Genomic DNA, 6341 nt, shown 5'->3' with positions numbered 1-6341 from the left:
CTCCTCAATTGGCATCACGAGGCTGAGTGCACCCCAAAAAATGGCAACAGCGCAAGGCGGCCTGGATGGTCACCCATCCAAATGCGGACCACGCCCGACATCGCTTAACTTCGGTGATCTCACGGGAACCGGTGTATCCACTGCGGCAAGGCCGTTGCCCTGTGACGAAACACACGCAACATTTTTTCTACTTGTTCTAGACTTAGTTATGAGAACAGTCGCAGCAGGCATGAGACGAGCGATCCAGTGGGGGGGTCCATGAATGTCTGGAGGTTCAAATGGTTCAAATGGCTCTGAGCACTATGGGACTTAGCATCTGAGGTCATCAGTCCCCTAAAACTTAGAACTACTTAAACCTAACTAACCTAAGGACATCACACACATCCATGCCCGAGGCAGGATTCGAACCTGCGACCGTAGCGGTCGCGCGGTTCCAGACAAACGTCTGGAGGATTTGGATTTTACAGATGACGTAGTTTTATTAGCTCAAAGGCTGACTGATATGCAAGCTAAATTAAACTTACTCAAAGAACCTACTGCGTATAACAAGGTGAAAATCCCCATTAATGTATAAGTACAAAATAAATGATCAGTCTTTGGAAGCGGTAACATCGGTCAACTATCTGGGTGTGACTATTCGAAATGATCTCAAATGGAATGATCAGATTACACAAGTAACGGGTAAGCCGAACTCTATATTGCGGTTTATCGGTAGAATCCTGAAGCGATGCAGTCCTTCAACAAAGGAAATAGCTTACAATACGTTAGTTCGTCCAGTCTTAGAGTATTGCTCGTCTGTATGGGACCGTCACCAGTTGGGTCTGATTCAAGAAATTGAGAAGGGCCAAAGAAGAGCGGCAAGATTCGTGACTGGTACATTTAGCCATCGCGAGAGCGTTACAAATCTCATAGAAAGTTTGAAGTGGGACACACTTGCAGATAGACGGCGCGCTAAACAGAATGGGCTGCTCACTAAATTCCGAAATCCAATCTTCACCGACCATGTAGAGCAAATATTACTACCACCAACTTTCAAATCGCGTAATGATCATCATTCAAAGATAAGGGAAATAAGAGCTTGTACTGAGGCGTTCAGACAGTCGTTTTTCCCTCGTGCCTTCATACAATTGCATGCAATAAGGAGAAATAGAAATATCACGTACAAAACAAAAAACCGTATTTTTAACACAAATATGTAGGCTGTCCTTCTGTACGCCAGTGAAAGCTGGAAAATGGATAAAAAGATAACATTTCAGTTACAAAGCTTCATAAATAGATGTCTACGACGCATCATGAATATCTGGTGGCCAGAAAAAATGTGTAATGAGGAGCTGTGGCGAATAACAAACCAGATATCTATAGAAGACCAGATACGAGAGCGAAAGTGGGGTTGGTTGGGGCACACCTTGAGAAAACCAGATGAAGCCATCGAGAAAAAAACATTGGAATGGAATCCACAGGGAACAAGGAAGAGAGGAAGACCAAGGGGCACATGGAAGAGGACAGTGGAAGGGGAAGCAAAAAGAGTTGGTAAGACCTGGGCAGAATTGAGGCAAATGGCCAAAGACAGACAGACATGGATGGGGAGTTCTGGATGCGCTATGCCCCCATAGGGGCCAAAGGAATTAAGTAAGTCAATGTTGCGACAAAGTAAACTTCAAGTGTATATTAGTGGCTGATGACTATTGTATTTAGCTAGTGTGGCGATGTTTTCTTGAGCAACGTCTGTTCTGGGTCTATTACTCCTTGCAGCTACACCTAACACCGCCGCGTTAACACACCCTTATTAGCTTGGTGTAAATATTTAGCCTTGCAACTCTGCTGATTTACTCAGGGTCCAGCTATGCTGTGCCTTGTTATTCCTCGGCATCGAAATTCTTTCTTCTGTGCAGAACTGGCTATAAAACAAAACACTGCTTCTCTACTTAAATAAAGTGCAGTTTGATTCGAATTAACTCTGTATATTGTCACAAACTTTCAGAAAGGTTACGTTTTATTTGAAAACCAACTAATATCTGAAAGACCTCCCGTTAACATTCTGTGGATAATATGTAACAACAATCTCTTATATACATCATATTCGTCTTTCATGGTGCCGGAGATCTTCCATGGGACCAGAGCTCCTTCATTTCTCCTTGCTCCACGGAGATTACAAATGCTCTCCAGCAGGTAGGTTCGGCAGCACCTGTTTAGTATTACTTCCCCACAGTATGTGGCCCGATCTTTACAACCTAATTGCGATCACGCACGTTTTTACTCTGAGCACTATATTTGACGTACGAGATGCATGCACTTCCATGAGTGGCATGAATCTCCACAAACTCAATGAATATCTACTTGTCTGGTAATTAAAACTGCCTTTTCCTGCTGCTAGTTACTCTATTTATCCCATATACGTTTCGCCTTCGCCTGTTCTAAGGCACTATCAGTGGTATCTATAACGATACAGTTTTGTTGGTTTTAGATTATTAAACAGTTCACTTCGCAATTTTTTTTTTTGTAAAAAAAGTAATTACTTAGGATTTGCTGATCTGCGTTTTCTCACATCTGGTCTGGAGGTCGCACTATCACTGTTATCACTGCCATGTAATCACATCTTTGTGTTCTCGCTTTCCACACACTGTTCACCATGTTTCTCACTCTTTTTTGTGGTGGACTATTGTTTTTTTTTTTCACTCGACACAACTATTTCGTCGTACACTGCTCTTCGCAACGTAAATACTGCGACTCCATTGCGTGTTTCATCTTCTTTGGTATGTTTACCTATTTGTTGCCAACCTAACGAAGTATATGTTCGAGGCTAATTTCGATTTATGATGTTTATACCGTGTGCGTCTGTATGAGTGAGAGATAGAGGGGGATAGAGCCGACGAGATTTTTTTTTTTTAGGGGGGGGGGGATATACTAGTGTTAGCGAGTGGTTGAAAAATTTGGTGACAGCTGATATGGAAAAAAAAACCTCGTCGGCTCTATCCCCCTCTCTCTCTCACTCATACACACACACACACACACGGTATAAACATCATAAATAGATGTAAGCCTGGAACATATACTTGGTTCGATTCCCGGCGGGGTCAGGGATTTTCTCTGCCTCGTGATGACTGGGTATTGTGTGATGTCCTTAGGTTAGTTAGGTTTAAGTAGTTCTAAGTTCTAGGGGACTGATGACCATAGATGTTAAGTCCCATAGTGCTCAGAACCATTTGAACCATTTTTTTTGAACATATACTTCGTTAGGTTGGCAACAAATAGGTAAACATACCAAAGAAGATGAAACACGCAATGGAGTCGCAATATTTATGTTGTGAAGAACAGTGTACGAGGAAATAGTTGTGTCGAGTGAAAAAAAAACGGTAGTCCACCACAAAAGAGAGTGGGAAACATGGTGAACAGTGTGTGGAAAGCGAGAACACAAAGATGTGATTATATGGCAGTGATAACAGTGATAGTGCGACCTCCAGACCAGATGTGAGAAAACGCAGATCAGCAAATCGTAAGTAATTACTTTTTTACAAAAAAATCGCGAAGTGAACTGTTTAATAGTCTAAAACCAACAAAACTGTATCGTTATAGATACCACTGATGATGCCTTAGAACAGGTGAAGGCGAAACGTGTATGGGATAAATAAAGTAACTAGCAGCAGGAAAAGGCAGTTTTATTTACAAAACAAGTATTTGTATGCTTGCTGCATAGGATGGCCACACAAACAAACTTGTCAATGAATATCTCCAGAGCTGACATTCAGGAGCGTGAGAAACAAAATACTAAATTTTGAATGAAAGGAGAGGGAATGTTGAACTTTATTCAGAAAGTGGCACAATAAATATACAAGTGTTGTGTATATATGTGGTATCTGTTCTTTTGGACCCCACATACAATTCCTTTTAGGACAGCCAATGGTCCCTTCAGCGTGGACGCACTCCAAGCTTGAACTCTTATGGGAATCGCTGAGATGCTACGAGTAGTGAGGATAATGGACAACGGACACTACATCAGCAGTCTGTGAATAAGCTGAGAATTTGGGTCTGATAGGAGGCGTGCTGTGTTAGTCTGTGCAGTTCCGATGACCCTCTATGTCTTGATGGTGTAGAGGTCAGTGCATCCACCTAGTAAGTAGGAGGCCCAGATTCGAATCCTGGCCCAGTACAAATTTTCAACTTTTCCCATTGATTTAAATCAATGGCCACGCGCAGCCATTGTCTTTAATACCTTTGTGTCTTTATTTATAGTTGCCGCTGGATAAAAATCGTGTCTGTTCTTTCCGGCATGCCAGAAAGAACAGACACCACACTCGTATATAATTCAGGCGTGGACAGCCAATGATCCCTTCATTGCGGACACAAACCGAGCTCGAACTCTTAGGGGAGTCGGCGTGATTCCGCCAGTAATGAGGATAATGGGCAAGGGGTGCTGCATAATTTGAGAAGTGGATAAGTTGAGAATTTGAGTCTGACGGCAGACATGCTACAGTAGTCCACGCAGTTGCGAACCACTACAGTATGAATATGAGTCTTATTACAGAAATTACTGAAGCTCCGATACGCAAAAATAGCCATGTTTTGGTAGTCGTGGTGGAATGATAATTCTTATCAAATCCTCCCAAGAAGAAAATTGTTGATCTTTTCGTTCCGGCCATTTGCAGTAGGACTTTGTCTTTCCCATGTCATTCACTTTACTGCCCTCATAGATGACCTCAGTCACAGTTCCAGAATATGCTCTTTTCTCGTGTAAAACTGTAGCATTTTGCCCAATTGGTAATTTATCTCTCAACATTTTGTGGTACTGGAGGTCATCTTGCAAATCACAAAGACTTTCAGAATCACCATCCAATTCTAATGCCATTTCTTCTTCATATTGGGGTTACTTTGGCCCAGACTAATGTAACCACGTATTTTACAGAAACGTGCACCATTTTAAAGAAGTGTTAAAATATGTTATTTAACTTTAATTTAACAAAAATGACAGTTTCTTACCTTGTTACCTAATACTGATACAATGCAAAATTATTTATGTGAACCCTCCAGACAGAAGTTACTGCGGTGTAACAGCTATCAAAATATTTATGATCAACACTGAATCCAGTGCTACTAGCACGATATCATTTCGTAGAGCTCATAACCTCCTGGATTGTTGGCTCTGAGCACTATGGGACTTAACAGCTATGGTCATCAGTCCCCTAGAACATAGAACTACTTAAACCTAACTAACCTAAGGACATCACACAACACCCAGCCATCACGAGGCAGAGAAAATCCTTGACCCCGCCGGGAATCGAACCCGGGAACCCGGGCGTGGGAAGCGAGAACGCTACCGCACGACCACGAGATGCGGGCTCCTGGATTGTTATTCGACCATTGTTTACTCCACGTAATTTTAGCGAGAAAAAAATTTTAATCTTTTTCCATCCAAGGGGCCATAGTTACCTGTAAACTGTCAAAGTAACTCCAGCTTACGGTACAAGGTTTGTCCAGTAAGTAAGGCCACTAAGTGCTTAAAAACTAATTTATTTATCTGAACGTTACAATGCAACAAAATTCGTCAAAATGGAACCCTCCTGCTCCAATCCATTTTCGCCAACGAGATTTTCAAGCGCTGTAGTCTACCAGTAAACCACCTACTTAGAATATTTCTCATGTATTGCAGAGGCAGAAAACATCTACCGAGATTGTCCTAAATGCTTTCTCCGAAAATTATTTCGAGCAGTTAGTCCACGAACTCACGCGAATTGTAAATGGTTGCGAAAACACACTTGACTTCTTAGCCACAAACAATCCAGAGCTAATAGATAGCATCATGACTGATACAGGGATTAGTGATCACAAGGTAGTTGTAGCTAGGCTCAATACCGTTTCTTCCAGATCCACCAGAAACAAACGCAAAATAATTTTATTTAAAAAAGAGGATAAAGTGTCACTAGAAGCCTTCCTAAGACACAATCTCCATTCCTTCCGAACTGGCTATGCAAATGTAGACGAGATGTGGCTCAAATTCAAAAATATAGTAACAACAGCAATTGAGTGATTCATACCTCATAAATTGGTAAGAGATGGAACTGATCCCCCAGGGTAGACAAAACAGGTCCGAACGCTGTTGCAGAGGCAACGGAAAAAGCATGCGAAGTTCAGAAGAACGCGAAATCCCGAAGATTGGCTAAAATTTACAGACGCGCGAAATTTGGCACGGACTTCAATGCGAGATGTCTTTAATAGGTTCCACAACGAAACATTGTCTCGAAATTTGGTAGAAAATCCGAAGAAATTCTGGTCGTATGTAAAGTACACAAGCGGCAAGACGCAGTCAATACCTTCGCTGCGCAGTGTCGATGGTACTGTTACCGCCG

Source organism: Schistocerca nitens, chromosome 2, assembly GCF_023898315.1.
Source record: "Schistocerca nitens isolate TAMUIC-IGC-003100 chromosome 2, iqSchNite1.1, whole genome shotgun sequence".
NCBI lineage: Eukaryota > Metazoa > Arthropoda > Insecta > Orthoptera > Acrididae > Schistocerca > Schistocerca nitens.
The sequence above is the reverse complement of the archived record's forward strand: the minus strand, read 5'-3'. Positions refer to the sequence as shown.